Genomic DNA, 19,964 nt, shown 5'->3' on the forward strand with positions numbered 1-19,964 from the left:
CCTCAAACCCCGCCGCCACACAAGCGTTTATCGGCACTCGAATTACATGCTCAAGCATCACAGCGTACTCCTAAAAGTAATAAGTCTGTTACAGAAATCAGGCAAGCCCTTAACGAATGTGTCTATGATCCAGTTCCAGGCGAATATACTATGGTTTTATATTCCTTACGTGTAAGGCGAGTGACCGAGTATCTAGTCACCTTACCGAATATGAAAGAAGATCTAGACAGAATATATCGTTTCATCCGTACAGGGGAGGATCCAGAAAGTATTGGCGAGATTATGTCACAAAGGAAAGCCGAGATTCAGCTCATGATATTAAAGTTCCTGATCAATTGTCTAATAAGAGAACAAGATTACCCGTCTAAAGATCCCGCCGAAATGAGAATCCTGACAAGGTGGAGTGATAATATAGCCGAGGGTAAGCACAAGACCGTCAGTGCCATGGAGAGTATGTACAAGAAAATTCGTAAAGAAATAATAAGGTTACACGATCAGCGTAAAGCAGCACAAGTAAGTGAGAAAGAAAGTATCTCTGATCCTGAAGAGGAAGACGAGAATCCCGCCAGAATAGCGTATGTAGGAAAATCTAGATTTCCAGATTGCCATTTACGTCTAGAACCCAAGTCTATTTTTCATCTAGCACCAGAACAAGGTTCTCTAGAACAAGTATTTCAAGCTACCGATCACATTCTGAAATCACGAATCGGTTACAGTGAATTAAGTACCATGCATGAACAAGAACTAGCCCGATCAGCAGTCCGATGGATTACTGATTCTACCACTTTTCCAGACGAAATAGTGGCACAAATGTTTCTGAAATTGCCCCCAGCCGAGCAACGACTGGTGGGTATGTATATGATCCAGCACCTCATCACTCTGTATGAAGGTCAACATTCTGATCCAGGTCCGTTGCACGATATCCTGAACGAGTTACTCCAGTATAGATGGAGAGGTCTAGGTACTGATTTAATTAGTGTCATTCTAGAACAGCGCCACAAATATAGAACGTTCCTAAACCCGCATTTTGTTCATGTCTCACCCCCAGAAAGTAAATCGTTTTACATAGACAGACAGAATCCGTTACGAGAAGTCCACCCAGTCCAAGGGGCGGGTGGCGTAATGCAACGAGTGTTCGTATACACTCCGATTTCAAAGATGGAACTTCTTGAAATGAAGAAATTAATTCCCTGTCATGACAAAGATCCAGCAGGGTTCCATAGAGAATTAAAAGACATGCTCCGTATGGGAGAATACACTTACCCAGATATCATTAAAATGTTAAAGGTCCTGTTACCCGCAGGGGTGTATGAAAAGTTAAAGGAAAAAGAATGGGAGGTGGGAGAGAAAAAGATCGATTGGACAGCTCTAGAAGCTGAAGACAAGGCACGAGTACCAGGTACCGGTCTTGGAGATAAATGTAAAGAATTACCAGAATTACTGATTCAAGTTTTACCCAGATTATTGACGAGAAAAGAAGACTGGGATGCAATCTCAGCCTGTAAACAGAAACAAGATGAAGATATTAGTGACTTTTATTCTAGATTTGAAAAATGTTTCAGTATTAACAGTGGTCTCAAGACAAGTAGTGAGTCATACCCTCACCTTTTCGTTACCAAATTAGTCGAGAATTCAAGCCCACAAATTAAAAATCGAGTTTTGAAAGTCGAAAGCACCTGGCAAGCAAATACTCCGTCCCAGATGCTCCAGATGCTCCAGTACCACCAGAATAGAATCAGAGAAGAGCAAGAACACGAGAGAAAACGTATGAAAGACACGAAAATGAAAGTGCTAGTTGCACAATCTGTTCCTCAAGACAGTCAGAAGAGGGGTCCAAATCAAGCCAATCAAGCCAGTCATCCTGCAGCTCCCGTTAGAGGGAACTGCAATTATTGTAAACAGCCAGGTCATTTTATAAACGAGTGTGCAGTTCTGAAACACAACATAGCTACTGGTAAGACTAAAGAAAGACCACGTCCGCCAAGACAAGAACAAGTTTCACAGATTCCTCAGTCACAGAATGCACAACAGACAGTTTCCGCACCGCAGCCTATAGCTGCAACACAGCACGTTACATCGCAGATGTATCAGTATGCACAGTCCGAGTATCCAGAGTATCAGTCATATTCATGAAACAGCCTAGAGAGGGAGGTAGGCTTGCCTCTCATCGAGATACCTGTAGATCAAGAAGGTCCCATGTTCACAGTCAAGTATTAGGGAAAGACAGAAAGTTTTTGATTGATACAGGGGCAAGTAGGACCACAATTAGTCATGCCGAAGTTCCAGGGGCTCCGCTCTCAGGCTCAAGAAATGTTTCCCTTGGATTTTCAGGAAAACCAATAGTTAACGAGATATCAAAGCCAGTCACTCTAGAAGTAGGTCCATTGTCCCGTACTACTGATCTGTTACTTACTAAGTCATGTCCAGAAAATCTATTAGGCATTAAGACACTGAAAGAGTTAGGTGCAGTTATTTGCTGTTCCCCAGAGGGAATACGTCTATTCCTACGTGACTTTAAGGGTCACTATGTATTACGAGATTTTGATTCGAGATTGTCTAATGTTCCGCAGCACTTATGGGCGCAAGGCCCAACTGATGTAGGTTACATGCAAATCACACCCCATCGTGTGACTCTCAAACCAGGTGTAGTGTTACCCCGAATCAGACAGTACAGATTGCCACCTGAGGCTGTAGCAGCCTTATCCAAAATTATTGACGAGCTCATGGCTCAAGGAGTAGTTGTAGAAACTGACTCCAATGTATGTAATTCTCCGATCATTCCAGTCATGAAACGTACTGATCCAAATGCACCCCCAGTATATCGATTAGTGATTGATTTACGAGAGCTTAATAAATGTATTATTCCTCAGTACCCAGTTGTCCCAGATATTTCTTCCCTGTTAACAGCCATTGATTCCGAAGCCACGTTTTTCACTGTTATCGACCTCAAGAATGCATTTTTCAGTGTTCCAATTCATCCAGACAGCCAGTTTCTTTTCGGATTTTGTTTAAATGGAAGGAGCTATATGTTTACACGCGCTCCTCAAGGTTTCACAGAAAGTCCTAGTATTTATAGTCAAGCACTTAAGAGACAACTAGACAACATTCACATGCCAACTGACACTGCCCTGCTCCAGTATGTCGATGATCTACTGATCACAGCCCGTTCTGAATGTGCCTGTGAGCGAGCATCACTTACAGTTCTGTATTTTCTAGCCGAGATGGGGCACAAAGTGTCACCTTCGAAGCTTCAATTCTGTGTCCAGCAAGTGGTATACTTAGGACACTTGCTGTCCAAGAGGGGTAGGCAGTTGACACCAGACCGTATCCAGTTAATAGCGAGTCTTCCCCAGCCCAGAACCCAGAAGGAGGTACGTGCCTTTATCGGCCTTACTTCTTATTGTAGACAATGGATTCCCCAGTATGCATTTCTAGCCAAGCCACTGATACAGTTAACGACACAGGAGGCAGCCGTATCGACTGTCCTCCCTTGGACATCTGAACATACACTTAGTTTCAACGAGTTAAAGAAAGCCCTATGTCAAGCTCCAGTTCTAGCTACACCGAACTACAGTAAGCCTTTTACACTTTTTGTTACTGAACGCGAAGGTACAGCATTGTCTGTTCTCACACAAGATCAAGCAGGACAATACAAGCCCTGTGCTTATTTTTCGAGCACATTAGATCCAGTCGCCCAGGCGTTACCTGCGTGCCTCAAGTCAGTTGCAGCCACAGCACTAGCTATCAGACAAAGTGATTCTATAGTTTTAGGACATTCCCTGACAGTACAAGTTCCACATTCAGTAGAAGTTCTTTTAAACCGAACACAAACACAGCACTTGACAATTGCACGTTTAACAGGTTATGAATTGACACTGTTCCAGCCACACATAGAAATTAGACGCTGCAACGTCCTGAATCCTGCTACACTGTTACCAGCAGTTAATGAAAATCCAGACCCACATGACTGTGTGGAAGTAGTTAACATTACGACGAAGCCAAGACAAGACCTGACAGACATTCCGTTACCAGATCCTGACCTGACATTTTATGTGGATGGTTCATGTATGAGAACTAGTACAGGAGAACTAGTCGCCGCGTATGCAGTGACTACTGACACTGAAGTTATTGAAACACACCGTATTGACACCCTGTCCGCTCAAGCAGCAGAGCTAGTCGCTCTGACACAAGCCTGTATACACGCCAAGAACCTGAAAGTTAATGTTTACACAGATTCACGTTACGCATTCGGAGTTGTACACGACTTCGGAGTGCTCTGGCAGGAGAGAGGTTTCATGACTTCTCATGGAACCAAGATTCAGCATGGTCTCCTTATTCAAGCCCTGTTAGATGCCATACATTTACCGACATCTATTGCTATCATGAAATGCAAAGCACATACGAAAGTCACTGACATTATTTCCCAAGGTAATGATCTAGCAGACCGCACAGCCAAGCTTACAGCACAGACTCCAGACATTCCAGTTAATCAGACACGTACTCCAGATCCGATTACATGCATGACAGTTAAGGACCCTACACAAGATGTCATAGATATCCAGTTACATGCTACTCCCGATGAAATCAAGAAATGGTCTGAACAAGGAGGGGTCCAGACAGATCAAGGATGGTTAACGAAGGGTAGAGCCACATGGTTTCTCCCCGATTCTATGGTTCAAGTCATTATCAATACCGCACATAGTCCAGCACATTTAGGAGAAAAAGCTATGTTAGACAGTATCCAGAACATTTGGTTCAACAAGCATTTACGAGCTGCAGCCAAGCAGAAAGTCCGTACCTGTATGATATGTTGTCAGTTTAACCCAGGTAAAAGTGTCCCGGTGGAACAAGGTGGTTTCCAGCCCCCTGACCACCCTTTTGAGGTCCTCCAGATGGATTATATTCAGATGGAGCGATGTCGAGGTTTCAAGTATGTCCTTGTAGTTGTATGCGCTTTGTCCAGGTGGACAGAAGCATATCCAGTCCCAGATTACACAGCCGCGACCACTGCCAAGCAGTTGGTTCGTGAATTTTTCCCTAGATATGGACTCCCTAGAGTCGTATATTCTGATAACGGTCAGCCATTCTCATCCGAACTAATGAAACACGTTTCCCTTTTGTTAGGGTACCAGTGGAAGTTCCATTGTGTACGCCATCCTGAAGCAGCCGGTCTCGTAGAGAGACATAATCAGACTCTGAAAATCCGTATTGCAAAAGTCTGTAAAGACAAAGGTGTGGACTGGTTAATAGCTCTGCCAGTCGCTTTGTTTTATATGCGCATGGTCGCACATTCCAGATCAGGTCTGTCCCCGTACGAGGTCGTATTCGGCCGCCCCCCTAACATGTGGGGTACTCCTAGACCCCGAAGTATTACCGATGTTTCATGTAATATGCTGACAGATTACCTAGCTTCCTTGATGTCTGCCCTCAACTCATGTCGTTCACAGGTTGCCGCCGCATTTCCAGACAATACCGAGGTGGCACCGCACGAGATCGTTCCAGGCTCCCTTGTGATGGTCCGAAATTTCGACAGATCAAGTCCGCTGGAACCACGTTGGAAGGAGCCACGTCAGGTCCTCTTGACCACCCGAACTGCCGTCAAGTTGGAAGGCAGGAAGGGGTGGGTCCACCTTTCTCATGTAAAACTTTTCAATGGATTGAAACCAGCCTCTAAAAACATTTCCAAGGATTTCCAGGATTCGAAAGATTGCCAGAACATTGTTTTAAAGGACTGTCCCGCACAAGACATTATTACAACCCCTCCCTTGTTAGAGAAAACTCCGCAGCAGGAGTATAAGCTCAAATTAAGGTCTAGTAAAATAAGTCAGTCAGTTTGATTGTATAAGTCCTCCCCTAGGTGAAACGGTTAGATTGTTTCTGACATGTATAAAATAGACCCCCATAGTGAGAGAGTCAGTCGAAGTTCACTTCAATGTATCGTTTTTCTGAGTTTCATATTGTTTCTCAGCATAATGATTTCCTGCACCAGCTACGCATTTTTCCTGTATTTACCAGTTCCTCATGTAAATATGTCTACTAATGCTACAGTAGAGCACACGTTTAGTGATCTGCCTCCTCACGAATATTCATACCGCCTCGCTATGCGCAACAACACATTTATCCGTATGTTACATTACTCACACCAGACCAGCAATGCCACTAATTGTTGGGTGTGTGGTCGACTCCCCCCTTTCCAGACACCGAAGGGAGTTCTGCCACTTTTCCCTTATCCATTCTCACATAATGGTTCGTGTGGAGCATGGTCCACGTTAACGTCATCCTCAACAGATATGTCTTTTCTTAACAGTACATGTTTTCCAGACAAGCAAGGTCTCCCCCACAGAACAGGTTTAGATCTAGAAAATGAAGTATATAATTTAGGAAATTATTCGTCGAATTTCATGGTCCTGAATGTTCAGTCTGATACTACTCCAGACTTACCTGCTATTTCAGTACTACCAGTCAAAGGCGAATTATGTGTCCGTAGTTATGGTTCTGTACACATAGGTCATAGTGAATGTACTACTGTTATCCAGTATAGTGACAGTGGGAAATCTATTTTCAAAGCTTCACGTCATTCTTATTTTATTTGTGGTCAAACTGCATATGTCCGTCTGCCCCTCGATTGGGAGGGAACCTGTTACATTGCTTTCCTACTGCCACCTGTTTTCCTAGCCCCATCTGATTATCACAGAAACACACATCTAGTACACATTAGACATAGAAGGGAGTCCCCAATTGTCGATTATACTGAAACTACTCTAGAACAGTATACAGATTTCAATAAAGGTTTCTTCTTCTTTGTAGGACCTGTCCAGAATAGTAAACTGATCCGTAGGTTAACAAGAACCCTTGAAGCTGTAGTTAATGAGACTGCCTCTGCTCTAGGCAACCTAACCGAAGAACAATCTGCTATGAGATTTGTCGTTTTGCAAAATCGTCTCGTCCTTGACGTCATACTGGCCGATAGGGGCGGGGCCTGTAGAGTCATCGGATCTAGTTGCTGCATTTTCATTCCAAATAACGCGCCGTCTGTTTATTCAGCTATAACCAGACTCCATAAAATTGCCCATCTGTTACATCAAGATCCAGGCACCTGGACATGGTCCGGTTGGTTCTGGAATATAATTTCCGCATGGGGATGGAAAGTCCTGTCCTTTCTAGGTATTGCAGTAGCGATCATATTTAGCTGCTGCCTCTGTATACAATGTGGCCCTGCGATTTGCAGCATGTGTGCTACCTCTTGTATTCCTAGTCCCAAGCCCCGTTCTAAATCCCGTTCCAAGACAATTCGAGACGAGCAAATGGTACTGTATGAAATGATAGATGGTATCATGAATATTGATGTTTCCTGATGGAAACGTAGTGACAAGGAGGGAATGTGGAAAAGTAAATTTTGCCATGTTCTGTGTCCCTACGCCTCATCCATCACATGTTATGTGTGCATGACCAATATGCATATGTTATTCCCCATGTCCGATTAATGACGCAATTCCAGTTGTGTCCACCTCTAGTATGTTAGTTTCCAGTCCTCGTGAATACTACGAATATGTTCCTATGTAAAGTAATGTTGCCACGTTTCTCAGTGTGCACGTTATTCCATTATAAAGTCCCCGTTTCCAGGCCTCAAAAGGGCCCGGACCACAGATTCAGCTCCTGTCTCCTGAAAGCCTCGCTGAGGAGCGATACAGCCCCCACCTGTATCCTCGACCCTTCACTTACTTCCTGCCTCGCAGTGCCCGGTGCAGCTTGGCTCTGCCTCTGAGTCTGCCAAAAGTATGTTATAGTTCCAGTTATCAGTTCAGTCCTCCTCCTCTGCATTCCTAAGCTACTGAACTGCATCAATAGTTCCCGTCATTGTCTAGCCTTTTCGTCTCCATGTTAGAGAAATACTGTATTTAATGGTCATTTAGTATTTTTCACCACGCACTACATGTAGAATAATGCATGGTCCAGTCTTAGAATCAAGTTAGCTTTTCCCCTCATGACTCCTAGTTTATATCAACATGTTCCCTAAACATCAGATACCAGATAGGGTTTAGGTACATGTCGCTCCGACCCTCCAGACTCTAGTCTCTGCTCCTAGCACAGAGTTCGTAGCCCCCAGCTTCTCCTAGTAACACGTCATTGCCAGTTTTCGTGCACCATTAGGTTAGAGGTCCCGGCTCCTTAGGTAGCCCCCTCCTATGTTTCCGCCCATTCATGACATATTCTGTTACGTTTGCATCACATGTCTATGTATACTCCCAGTTACACCCATTTTTACTGTTATCTTTCGCGACTGCTACGCGTTACGCCTTCTGCTCCACCCACTGCTACGCCTACTGCAATGTAATACTATGTGTTCGCGCTATGTATATATGCCTGTGTTTTGTTATTGAATGTTAGCGCGCTCATCCCAGACCTAGCCCCAGCAGCTGCTGGGCCTCTTTTCCCCTGTTGGGCCCCAGTTGTCCTGCTGGGCCCTGTCATTCTGTTCCTATGCAGGTTGTCCTGATCCTGTCCTTATGCTGTAATAAACCTGCAGAAACTCCTACTACCTCGAATCTTGACTCTTATTTTATTGAGCTATCTGTTATGCTATAAGTCTAGTCAAAAATAGGGTATTATTTATTTATTTACCACAACCTTATTATTTCTTTACGAATTTTCTTGTACATACTCTCCATAGCACTGACGGTCTTGTGCTTACCCTCGGCTATATTATCACTCCACCTTGTCAGGATTCTCATTTCGGCCGGATCTTTAGACGGGTAATCTTGTTCTCTTATTAGGCAATTGATCAGGAACTTTAATATCATGAGCTGGATCTCGGCTTTCCTTTGAGACATAATCTCGCCAATACTTTCTGGATCATCCCCTGTACGGATGAAACGATATATTCTGTCTAGATCTTCTTTCATATTCGGCAAGGTGACTAGATACTCGGTCACTCTCCTTACACGTAAGGAATATAAAACCATATTATATTCGCCTGGAACTGGATCATAGACACATTCGTTAAGGGTTTGCCTGATTTCTGTAACAGACTGATGTTTGGGCGTGCGCTGTAACGCTTGAGCATGTAATTCGAGTAATGTTAAACGCTTGTGTGGCGGCGGGGTTTGAGGAAGACCTCCTCCTGCGGCCCCTAGACTAGAATCGTCGACTGACATTCTTCGTCCTGGCAGGGTCGGTAATTGTAACGTGGGCTGGACTTGTATGGCGGACTGGGCCGGGGGAGCTGTTAAGGGCACCCCGGTGTCTGGAGGAGCATGAATTACCTGGTTTACAGGGACTGGCGGAGCGCGAACAGGATTTGCATATTCGGGGACTGTGTCGTCCAGATAGGACGAAATAAAAATATCAGCTGCGGTCGGTTTGTGACGTAGCTTGGTCGGAATTAATGGTGGCGGGAAATTACTGGATGCCTCTGGGGTCGCTTTTGGCAAACCTTCGGCAAGGAGAGGATACATACCCTTAATAAGGGCATGTCTCTGTCTGTCTGACTGTTCGGCTTTGACTTGTTCACCTATCTCGATTAATTCTCTTTCTTGGGCTCGTTCCTGGGATTCTCTACTTAACTCCGACTTTCTGACTTCCTTTTCGGTTCTTCTATGCGCTTCTTTACGCCATAACTCGATGGCATCTTTCTGTGACTGTCTGGCTTTCTTTTTCCATAATGCTTCTTCTACTCGCATGATACATTCGGCATCCCATGTACCCGATACGGGCCATCTATACTTTTCTTCTAACTGTTTGGTATACTCTACCCATAAATCTAGATACAATATGGCGCTTATGCCATGTTTCTGATACATAAAATGACCTGGACTGTCCCTAGGCGGGACAGGAACTGCTTCTTCTAATAAACCCTTTCTAGTTTTTAACTGACGTAACTTGGAGAAGAGCGGCATGACTGAACTGTAATCTGGACACAATACAATACACAATGAAAACACAAAATCACGTCGCACTCATACCACAACAGTAAAATACATAAAGAACATTATAAATAACAGTTCGAACAGAATATTACCTGAAATACTGAGAACAGAAACAGAACAGAATTTCTCAAGAACTGAACAGACTAGAGTTACTGGATGCACTGCTGTAACAGTACGGAACATACCGGTCCCATAAAGGGACGCATCAAGACCCGTATCCACCTAGGTGAATACTTCGTTTGTGAGTCTGGGCACCACCAACCCACGGACCAGGAGTCAATTTAGATTGGTCCTGTCTAGATACTACCCCAGCAATGGTACTCACCGGGCAGCACGGAACGGAAGGCCTCGGACGGGACTGGACTGCTACGACGACGAACTTCGGACTTCGGACTTCAGTTACGGGTGGGCCTCCGGATACCTCGGACCTTGGACTCTCGGCTTGGGCTCTGGTCGGGACTCGCCGCGTTCCTCCACCGTCTTGTTTGGATGCTGGACCGCCTCCTCCGTCTCCTCCGTGGGCCTGAGGGATACTTGGAGCAGAAATATCTGCCAGTGCACGGTATGGTTCCGTCACGACTGCAGAGGGTCAGGGGGTCGGCGTGGCTTCACCGACGCGTGGGGAAAGGGCAAGTCCCTATTCGGGCGCCATTATGTGGTATATAAATAAATAATACCGGATCTATTTTTGAATGAATGAATGAATAACAGATAGCTCAATAAAATAAGAGTCAAGATTCGAGGTAGTAGGAGTTTCTGCAGGTTTATTACAGCATAAGGACAGGATCAGGACAACCTGCATAGGATGACCCAGCAGCTGCTGGGGCTTGGTCTGGGATGAGCGCGCTAACTTTTAATAACAATACATCAACTTATATACATAGCGCAAACACATAGCATTACATTGCAGTAGGCGTAACAGTGGGTGGAGCAGAAGGCGTGACGCATAGCAGTCGCGAGAGATAACAGTAAAAGTAGGTGTAACTGGGAGTATACATAGACATGTGATGCAAACGTAACAGAATATGTCATGAATGGGCGGAAACTTTGGAGGGGGCTACCTAAGGAGCCGGGACCTCTAACCTAATGGTGCGCGAAAACTGGCAATGACGTGTTACTAGGAGAAGCTGGGGGCTACGAACTCTGTGCTAGGAGCAGAGACTAGAGTCTGGAGGGTCGGAGCGACATGTACCTAAACCCTATCTGGTATCTGATGTTTAGGGAACATGTTGATATAAACTAGGAGTCATGAGGGGAAAAGCTAACTTGATTCTAAGACTGGACCATACATTATTCTACATGAAATGCGTGATGAAGAATATTAAATGACCATTAAATACAGTATTTCTCTAACATGGAGACGAATAGGCTAGACAATGACGGAAACTATTGATGCAGTTCAGTAGCTTAGGAATGCAGAAGAGGAGGACTGAACTGATAGCTGGAACTATAACATACTCTTGGCAGACTCAGAGGCAGAGCCAAGCTGCACCGGGCACTGCGAGGCAGGAAGTAAGTGAAGGGTCGAGGATACAGGTGGGGGCTGTATCGCTCCTCAGCGAGGCTTTCAGGAGACAGGAGCTGAATCTGTTGTCCGGGCCCTTTTGAGGCCTGGAAACGGGGACTTTATTATGGAATAACGTGCACACTGAGAAACGTGGCAATATAACTTTACATAGGCCTGATATTCGTAGTATTCACGAGGACTGGAAACTAGCATACCAGAGGTGGACACAACTGTAATTGCGTCATTAATCAGACATGGGGAATAACATATGCATATTGGTCATGCACACATAACATATGATGGATGAGGCGTAGGGACACAGAACATGGCAAAATTTACTTTTCCACAGCCCAAACGCTCTATCGAGCTCAATCAATCCGTAAGGTCAATGGGGGGATGACTAAATACAGCACTTGAGTTAAACAAGGTAGTTCGTTACGTCCGAAGAGCCGCAGCGGCTCCCTTGCCACGGGCAGAGGGCCAAAAGGGCGCCAGGAGTCAGTGATAGTGTCCGCGGCCAGGACCGATTCCCAGTGTCACTTGACCCGGACATTCGATCCCAAGGCAGGAGCGCTTCTGTTAGTCCCCCGGGGGGAGGGGCACTCACCTCTAGGGGTCCGTCCACCCCCTTAAAGTCATGGTCCCGGTGGCACTCTGGCAGGATAGCCCCGGCTCCCCTCCCGGCGCCACGGCAGCTCCGCGGCAGTCCGGTGAACGGGGGGGGGAGGGGGTGGTGTTTGGCAGCAAAGTACAGGCCCCACAGAAGACGGTCATCATGGTTGCCAGGGCCTCCAGGAGTGTCAATGTGGGCCCTTGATCGATCCATCCCTGAGGGTGTGCTGACTGTTCCAATACGCAAGACACGTCGGTCCAGCCAGGGCTGGGTGGGGGAGGATTGTTCATGATATCAAGTCTGATGTTTGGGGCGTGACGTCAGGTAGGCCCTCCGGATTCGAGCCATCTGGTAGACCGAACAAGTAGTCGTCGTCTTCGCTCCCGCGTGAGCGTGGGCTAGTGTTGGAAAGCAGGATAGGTGATTGTGACCCGCTAATCTCAGCAGTTATGCGGACGGCTTCCTGTTGTTCAATTTGGATTTGCTCCGGGGTCGGGCCGATCTCCGCTTCCATGGTCGGTGACTCGGCCCTCGAGGTGTGTCGTTGTCTCCGTCTGCGTGTGCCTCGATTCCGGCGTTGTTCCCTCGGCACAGGCCCAGGGTTCGTGTCTACCCCCGAATCCAACCATGCCATGGCCGCCTCTGGGGTGTCAAAAAAGTGGGTCCTGTCCTGCGCCACCACTCTGAGGCGTGCCGGAAACAACAGTGAGTATTTGAGAGTCAATCGTCTAAGCCGTTGCTTCACCACGTGGAAGGATTGGCGTCGTCTCTGAACTTGTATGGTGTAATCGGGGAAGAACATCACCTTGGCATTGTCCACTTGAATATCCGACAATTTCCGCGTTTCGCGGAGGATGGCATCTCGGTCGCGGTAGTTCAGCACTCGCATGAGCATCGGCCTCGGGTTGGAGCCCTCCGGGGGAGGGCGAGAAGGAACTCTGTGCGCCCGTTCTACCACAAAGTGCGGCGACAGCGTGCCTTCTGGTAGTAGTTCTCTGAGCCAGGCCTCCATATGCTCCGCCGTCTCTCTCCGTTCCCATCGTTCCGGCAGGCCCACTATGCGCACGTTGTTCCTTCTGGCCCGTCCTTCCGCGTCCTCTGCTCTATCCTCAAGGAACTCCACCCGGTTGAGTAGGTCCTGGACGTGTTTGTCCGTCTGCACCAGTTTAGGTGTGGCCTCTGCCATCGCGTGCTCCAGGGTCGTGGTGCGGTCGGCCAGTTTCCTGTGGTCGGTCCGGAGGAGTGTCAGGTCCACGGCCACTTTGTCGATTCTGTTCTCCAGCGACGTACGGGTCAGCTGCATGGATTCCTCCAGGCGTTCCATGGCTGCCAGCATAGTGTCTAGTTTGGATGTAGTCTGGTCCGTCTCCATATGTTTCACCATTTTCCCCTTGTTTAATGACCCTCCTGTGCCAGTCTTTGCCCTGGTCCCCCCGGACATGTGGGAGGCCTTTGCGGTCTGTCAAGCGGGTGGGTACGTTCTCGTAGTGCGTGATGGAGGGACCGGTGCGCGTTAGTCTCCCGGTCAGGGCCTTCTTCGCACTTGTGGTGAATGGCGTGTGGCTGTAGGTGGGAGGAGGAGGATCGCCTCACCGCAGGGCCCCAGGGTTTCGTGTTACACAGCCGACTGAGGAGGACGAAATGACCGTGTAGCAACTGTTATAAGAACTCTCAGGCGTGGCGGTCAGTGCCGTGTTGGACCTGACTGTTGGTTGCCTCTTGTCTGCGCCTCGTGGCGGCTCGATGGGTCGGAACGACAGGTCTCTCTCAGTGAGTCCGTCCACTGGGCCCGGGAAGATGCACTCCGTCGATCGATGCCAGGCGCCACCTAGTGCCACATGGGGGTCCACGTTGTCTGGCCCACACTCGGCAGAGGTGGGGGGGGTGCAAGTCGGAGAATCTGCGCTGTTGCACCTGGCCGGGAGATTCTCTCAGCGTTGGGTCGACTGCCTGCGAGGGCCGACGTGTTGCAGCCTCATTGCGCACGTGGCGCAGTCCCGGTTCCTCTATGCCAGATGGGTCCGGTGGTGCTCCGCGACTCCTTCTGGGTGGCGGGCATGTGCAGGGGCCTGGGAGATAAGGCCGCGTTATCTCCGGCGGCAGTCTGCCGGGGCCAGGGGTGACAGTGTCTGTGTGGGGCTCGTGGCGGGCCAGCTCGGTGGTCCACCGGTGTCCGTCTAGCCGGGATGCGCGGTTCAGCGCCGGCGGGGCGGCGATTCAGTCCGCCACGGGCCGCCGCGGTGCAGGGGTTCGTAGCGCCTGGGGTCCTCGTGTGGGTAGGGCGCTGGAGGTGCACGGCAGCGCGTCGCAGGTTCTTTTCCTGGGCCGGGCCTATGGTTGGGCGTCAGGTAGGCCAGGGGGCGTCCAGGGGGCTGTGCCGGGTAGCATATGTTCTGGGCCGGAGGGGCCCTGGGTCGTTGTCGCCAATGCGGGTCTCTAGGTAGTCTCGTGCACTCACCCCCTGACAATCACGGAGCCCGGCAGGGTGGTCCCAGCAGCGGTAGGCAAGGCGGGCCGATCTCGTGGCCTTCGTGAGCCCAGGCTGCGGACCTCCCACTGGTGTTCGAGGTCCCCGCAGTGTATCGTCGTCGTTGAGGATCCAAGGTATGGGACACGGTCCCGACTCTGCGCTGGACCGCGCACTGCAGGCCACTCGTGTCGCGGCCTACTCCGCAAGGCCGGATCCCCGGCCTCAGTTAGTCGGGGCCGCCGGCCGGAAGTGCGCGCTGGGCGGCTAGTCGTGAGGGTCGCTGCCGGCCGGAGGGTCAGGTGGTCCGATCCGCCTGGAAATCGCTCCGGAGGTGGGTCTGGTATCCGGGCACACTCGGTCTGAGTTTGGGCCCGGTGCCGTCAGAAAATACAGGATAATTGGCCCGTGTTTGGGGAGCTTCACTCGGAGCTCAGACGAAGCACTTCTTTTCACATTGCGTGCTTGGCCACGCCCCCATACATATCAAGATATATATTGAGTCTAAGGAAAGATGCTGTAGTCACTCGTCTCTGTGGTGCAATCGGTTAGCGCGTTCGGCTGTTAACCGAAAGGTTGGTGGTTCAAGCCCACCCAGGGACGTATTATTTTGCCTGCATGAAACACTTGAATGGAAAACAGATACATACCTTTGCTCTCTCCTGCTGGACACCCTTTCCCTGAATATTTCAATCCTCTGCGTTCTCTCTGCACCTGCAGTCAATTTCATAATTAGGATAGAAAACAAAAGGTCAAGCTCTGTAATACAACTGTAGGCATATGAGGAGGGGAAAATAAGTCAAAAGGCCAACAGCATTTGTTGATCTGGCTCCGAAAGCTGTAAGTGTAAGGACCTCGTGGCGCAACGGTAGCGCGTCTGACTCCAGATCAGAAGGTTGCGCGATCAAATCACGTCGGGGTCACTGCTTACCATTTTATTCCCCACTGAGTTCATATATTTCCTTTTGAAAACAAAGTCAAAAGAACGCAGCCTTGCATTGGCCGGGAATCGCACCCAGGCCTTCCGCGTGGCAGGCGAGAATTCTACCACTGAACCACCAATGCTTCACATGGGGTGTTCACAGGCATAGCTCTGTCCAAGACAGTGATCAGGTCACACACTTAAATTGTACACATATGAACAAAGTGTGCGCAGCAGACATGATACCGCCAAAGTTTCACATGATGATGGCTTATATATGACAAGCTCCAGGCAGGCGCATACATATCAAGATATATATTGAGTCTAAGGAAAGATGCTGTAGTCACTCGTCTCTGTGGCGCAATCGGTTAGCGCGTTTGGCTGTTAACCGAAAGGTTGGTGGTTCAAGCCCACCCAGGGACGTATCATTTTGCCTGCATGAAGCACTTGAATGAAACACAGATACATACCTTTGCTCTCTCCTGCTGGACACCCTTTCCCTGAATATTTCAATCCTCTGCGGTCTCTCTGCACCTGCAGTCAATTTCATAATTAGGATAGAAAACAAAAGGCCAAGCTCTGTAATACAACTGTAGGCATATGACGAGGGGAAAATAAGTCAAAAGGCCCACAGCATTTGTTGATCTGGCTCCGAAAGCTGTAAGTGTAAGGACCTCGTGGCACAACGGTAGCGCGTCTGACTCCAGATGAGAAGGTTGCGTGTTCAAATCACGTCGGGGTCACTGCTTACCATTTTATTCCCCACTGAGTTCATATATTTCCTTTCGAAAACAAAGTCAAAAGAAAGCAGTCTTGCATTGGCGGGGAATCGAACCCGGGCCTCCCGCATGGCAGGCGAGAATTCTACCACTGAACCACCAATGCTTCACATGTGTTGCTCACAGGCAGAGCTCTGCCCAAGACAGTGATCAGGTGCACACACTTAAATTGTACACATATGAACAAAGTGTGCGCAGCAGACATGATAACGCCAACGTTTCACATGAAGATGGCAAGAATCAGATGCAGGAGACTATAACTATGAATGTCTTTGCATTTGCTGAGGTCACTGGCTTGGGACTAGAGTTGTGTTTATCAGGGCATGATGGCAGGCTGCTCCGACAAAAGTGGTTCACAGAATGCACCCGCCAGATCACCAGCACTATTGTGTTTCAGATTATCTCATTGAACTCTCCTCCTGGAAAATCCTTCCCACTGGCTTTCCCAGATTCTGTGTCCTCCCCTAAATGCTGGGGTGAAACGGTCCGAGTTCTGCGCCCTGCGTCCCTAACGCGCTCCCAATGCGGCCTCCAGCCGTGGTCGGGCACAGCCCTGTTCGGGCTTAGATCACTGGAGCCTTTGGTGACCTAGAACTCCGGAAGCCTAGGGTCAGGCCTGTTGCACAGGCATATTGTGCCTTGCCAATCCGGGATTGTTGTGTTTCAGGGCCTAGCCATCAATACTCCTGGGATTTCTTTCCCTGAGAACCCTCTTGTCCCTGTCCTCCCACAAGCCCCAGCTTTTATGTAAAATAAAGTGTGCACCATGGGCCTTCCCCTATTTGCTCTCTCCCCAATCTCTTTCTCCAAAGCTGAGCTCTGAAGGTAAATGTATCTATCTGAGTGAGGGGCTAGGGAGGGCCTTTCCCAGCAGTCTTACAAGTCAAGAGTTCAGAGAAAGCACCTGCTATGGGAGGGAGACTTTGCTCACAGAGAAGTCAAGTCTAACATAACACATCTGATGGGCAAGGCACACGCCTTACTGGCTGGTAGCACACCTACAGAGGAGCAGGGAGCTATGCTAAGCAGGCAACAGAAAAGTCATGTATGTGTCTCATACACTGGGACCGGTAGTAATACTGGCTCTAAGACCATTAGACAGTAGTCTATTCATCATTACGTCCAACAATAACAAGACACTAAGCAAATGAGAAATGCTGTATGGCATAAAGACGCATTATATAACACAAGCTCCAGGCAGGCACACAATTATCAAGATATATATTGAGTCTCAGGAACTGTGCTACAGTTATTAACCTCTGTGGTGCAAATGGTTAGCGCGTTCGGTTGTTAACAGAAAGGTTGGTGGTTCAAGCCCACCCAGGGAAGTATCCTTTTTGCCTGCATGAAACACTTTAATGAAACACAGATACCTACCTCTGCTCTCTCCTGCTTAAGACCCTTTATCTGAACATTTCAATCCTCTGCGTTCTCTCTGCACCTGCAGTCAATTTCATAATTAGGATAGAAAACTAAAGGCCTAGCCCTGTAATACAACTGTAGGCATATGAGGAGGGGAAAATAAGTCAAAAGGCCATCAGCATTTGTTGATCTGGCTTGAAGGCTGTAAGTGTAAGGACCTTGTGGCGCAACGGTAGCGCGTCTGACTCCAGATCAGAAGGTTGCGTGGTCAAATCACGTCGGGGTCACTGCTTACCATTTTATTCCCCACTGAGTTCATATATTTCCTTTCGAAAACAAAGTCTAAGGAACACAGCCTTGCATTGGCCGGGAATCGAACCCGGGCCTCCTGCGTGGCAGGCGAGAATTCTACCACTGAACCACCAATGCTTCACATGGGGAGTTCACAGGCATAGCTCTGTCCAAGACAGTGATCAGGTGCACACACTTAAATTGTACACATATGAACAAAGTGTGCGCAGCAGACATGACAACGCCAAAGTTTCACATGATGATGGCTTATATAAGACAAGCTCCAGGCAGGCACATACATATCAAGGTATATATTGAGTCTAAGGAAAGATGCAGTAGTCACTCGTCTCTGTGGCGCAATCGGTTAGCGCGTTCGGCTGTTAACCGAAAGGTTGGTGGTTCAAGCCCACCCAGGGACGTATTATTTTGCCTGCATGAAACACTTGAATGGAAAACAGATACGTACCTTTGCCCTCTCCTGCTGGACACCCTTTCCCTGAATATTTCAATTCTCTGCGTTCTCTCGGCACCTGCAGTCAATTTCATAATTAGGATAGAAAACAAAAGGTCAAGCTCTGTAATACAACTGTAGGCATATGAGGAGGGGAAAATAAGTCAAAAGGCCCACAGCATTTGTTGATCTGGCTCCGAAAGCTGTAAGTGTAAGGACCTCGTGGCGCAACGGTAGCGCGTCTGACTCCAGATCAGAAGGTTGCGTGTCCAAATCACGTCGGGGTCACTGCTTACCATTTTATTCCCCACTGAGGTCATATATTTCCTTTCGAAAACAAAGTCAAAAGAAAGCAGTCTTGCATTGGACGGGAATCGAACCCGGGCCTCCCGCGTGGCAGGCGAGAATTCTACCACTGAACCACCAATGCTTCACATGGGTTGTTCACAGGCAGAGCTCTGCCCAAGACAGTGATCAGGTGCACACACTAAAATTGTACACATATGAACAAAGTGTGCGCAGCAGACATGATAACGCCAACGTTTCACATGAAGATGGCAAGAATCAGATGCAGGAGACTATAACTATGAATGTCTTTGCATTTGCTGAGGTCACTGGCTTGGGACTAGAGTTGTGTTTATCAGGGCATGATGGCAGGCTGCTCCCGACAAAAGTGGTTCACAGAATGCACCCGCCAGATCACCAGCACTATTGTGTTTCAGATTATCTCACTGAACTCTCCTCCTGGAAAATCCTTCCCACTGGCTTTCCCAGATTCTGTGTCCTCCCCTAAATGCTGGGGTGAAACGGGCAGAGTTCTGCGCCCTGCGTCCCTTTACGCGTCCCTAACGCTCTCCCAATGCGGCCTACAGCCCTGGTCGGGCACAGCCCTGGTCGGGCTTAGATAACTGGAGCCTTTTGTGACCAAGAACTCCGGAAGCCTAGGGTCAGGCCTGTTGCACAGGCATATTGTGCCTTGCCAATCCGGGATTGTTGTGTTTCAGGGCCTAGCCATCAATACTCCTGGGATTTCTTTCCCTGAGAACCCTCTTGTCCCTGTCCTCCCACAAGCCCCAGCTTTTATGTAAAATAAAGTGTGCACCATGGGCCTTCCCCTATTTGCTCTCTCCCCAATCTCTTTCTCCAAAGCTGAGCTCTGAAGGTAAATGTATCTATCTGAGTGAGGGGCTAGGGAGGGCCTTTCCCAGCAGTCTTACAAGTCAAGAGTTCAGAGAAAGCACCTGCTATGGGAGGGAGACTTTGCTCACAGAGAAGTCAAGTCTAACATAACACATCTGATGGGCAAGGCACACGCCTTACTGGCTGGTAGCACACCTACAGAGGAGCAGGGAGCTATGCTAAGCAGGCAACAGAAAAGTCATGTATGTGTCTCATACACTGGGACCGGTAGTAATACTGGCTCTAAGACCATTAGACAGTAGTCTATTCATCATTACGTCCAACAATAACAAGACACTAAGCAAATGAGAAATGCTGTATGGCATAAAGACGCATTATATAACACAAGCTCCAGGCAGGCACACAATTATCAAGATATATATTGAGTCTCAGGAACTGTGCTACAGTTATTAACCTCTGTGGTGCAAATAGTTAGCGCGTTCGGTTGTTAACAGAAAGGTTGGTGG

At 48.3% G+C, this 19,964-nt stretch overlaps 4 non-coding genes across 4 annotated transcripts; all 4 read left to right on the plus strand.

Annotated features, from left to right (window-relative positions):
* The first annotated feature begins 15,042 nt into the window (after positions 1 to 15,042).
* Positions 15,043 to 15,116, plus strand: TRNAN-GUU (transfer RNA asparagine (anticodon GUU)). The gene has a single exon. It is a non-coding gene; the product is annotated as a tRNA-Asn (tRNA).
* A 668-nt stretch (positions 15,117 to 15,784) lies between these two features.
* TRNAN-GUU (transfer RNA asparagine (anticodon GUU)) lies at positions 15,785 to 15,858 on the plus strand. The gene has a single exon. It is a non-coding gene; the product is annotated as a tRNA-Asn (tRNA).
* A 2,354-nt stretch (positions 15,859 to 18,212) lies between these two features.
* Positions 18,213 to 18,286, plus strand: TRNAN-GUU (transfer RNA asparagine (anticodon GUU)). The gene has a single exon. It is a non-coding gene; the product is annotated as a tRNA-Asn (tRNA).
* Positions 18,287 to 18,534: 248 nt separating this feature from the next.
* Positions 18,535 to 18,606, plus strand: TRNAW-CCA (transfer RNA tryptophan (anticodon CCA)). Its single transcript has one exon. It is a non-coding gene; the product is annotated as a tRNA-Trp (tRNA).
* Positions 18,607 to 19,964: the final 1,358 nt, after the last annotated feature.

Source organism: Lissotriton helveticus, chromosome 1_2 (assembly GCF_964261635.1).
Source record: "Lissotriton helveticus chromosome 1_2, aLisHel1.1, whole genome shotgun sequence".
NCBI classification, from domain to species: Eukaryota; Metazoa; Chordata; class Amphibia; order Caudata; family Salamandridae; genus Lissotriton; species Lissotriton helveticus.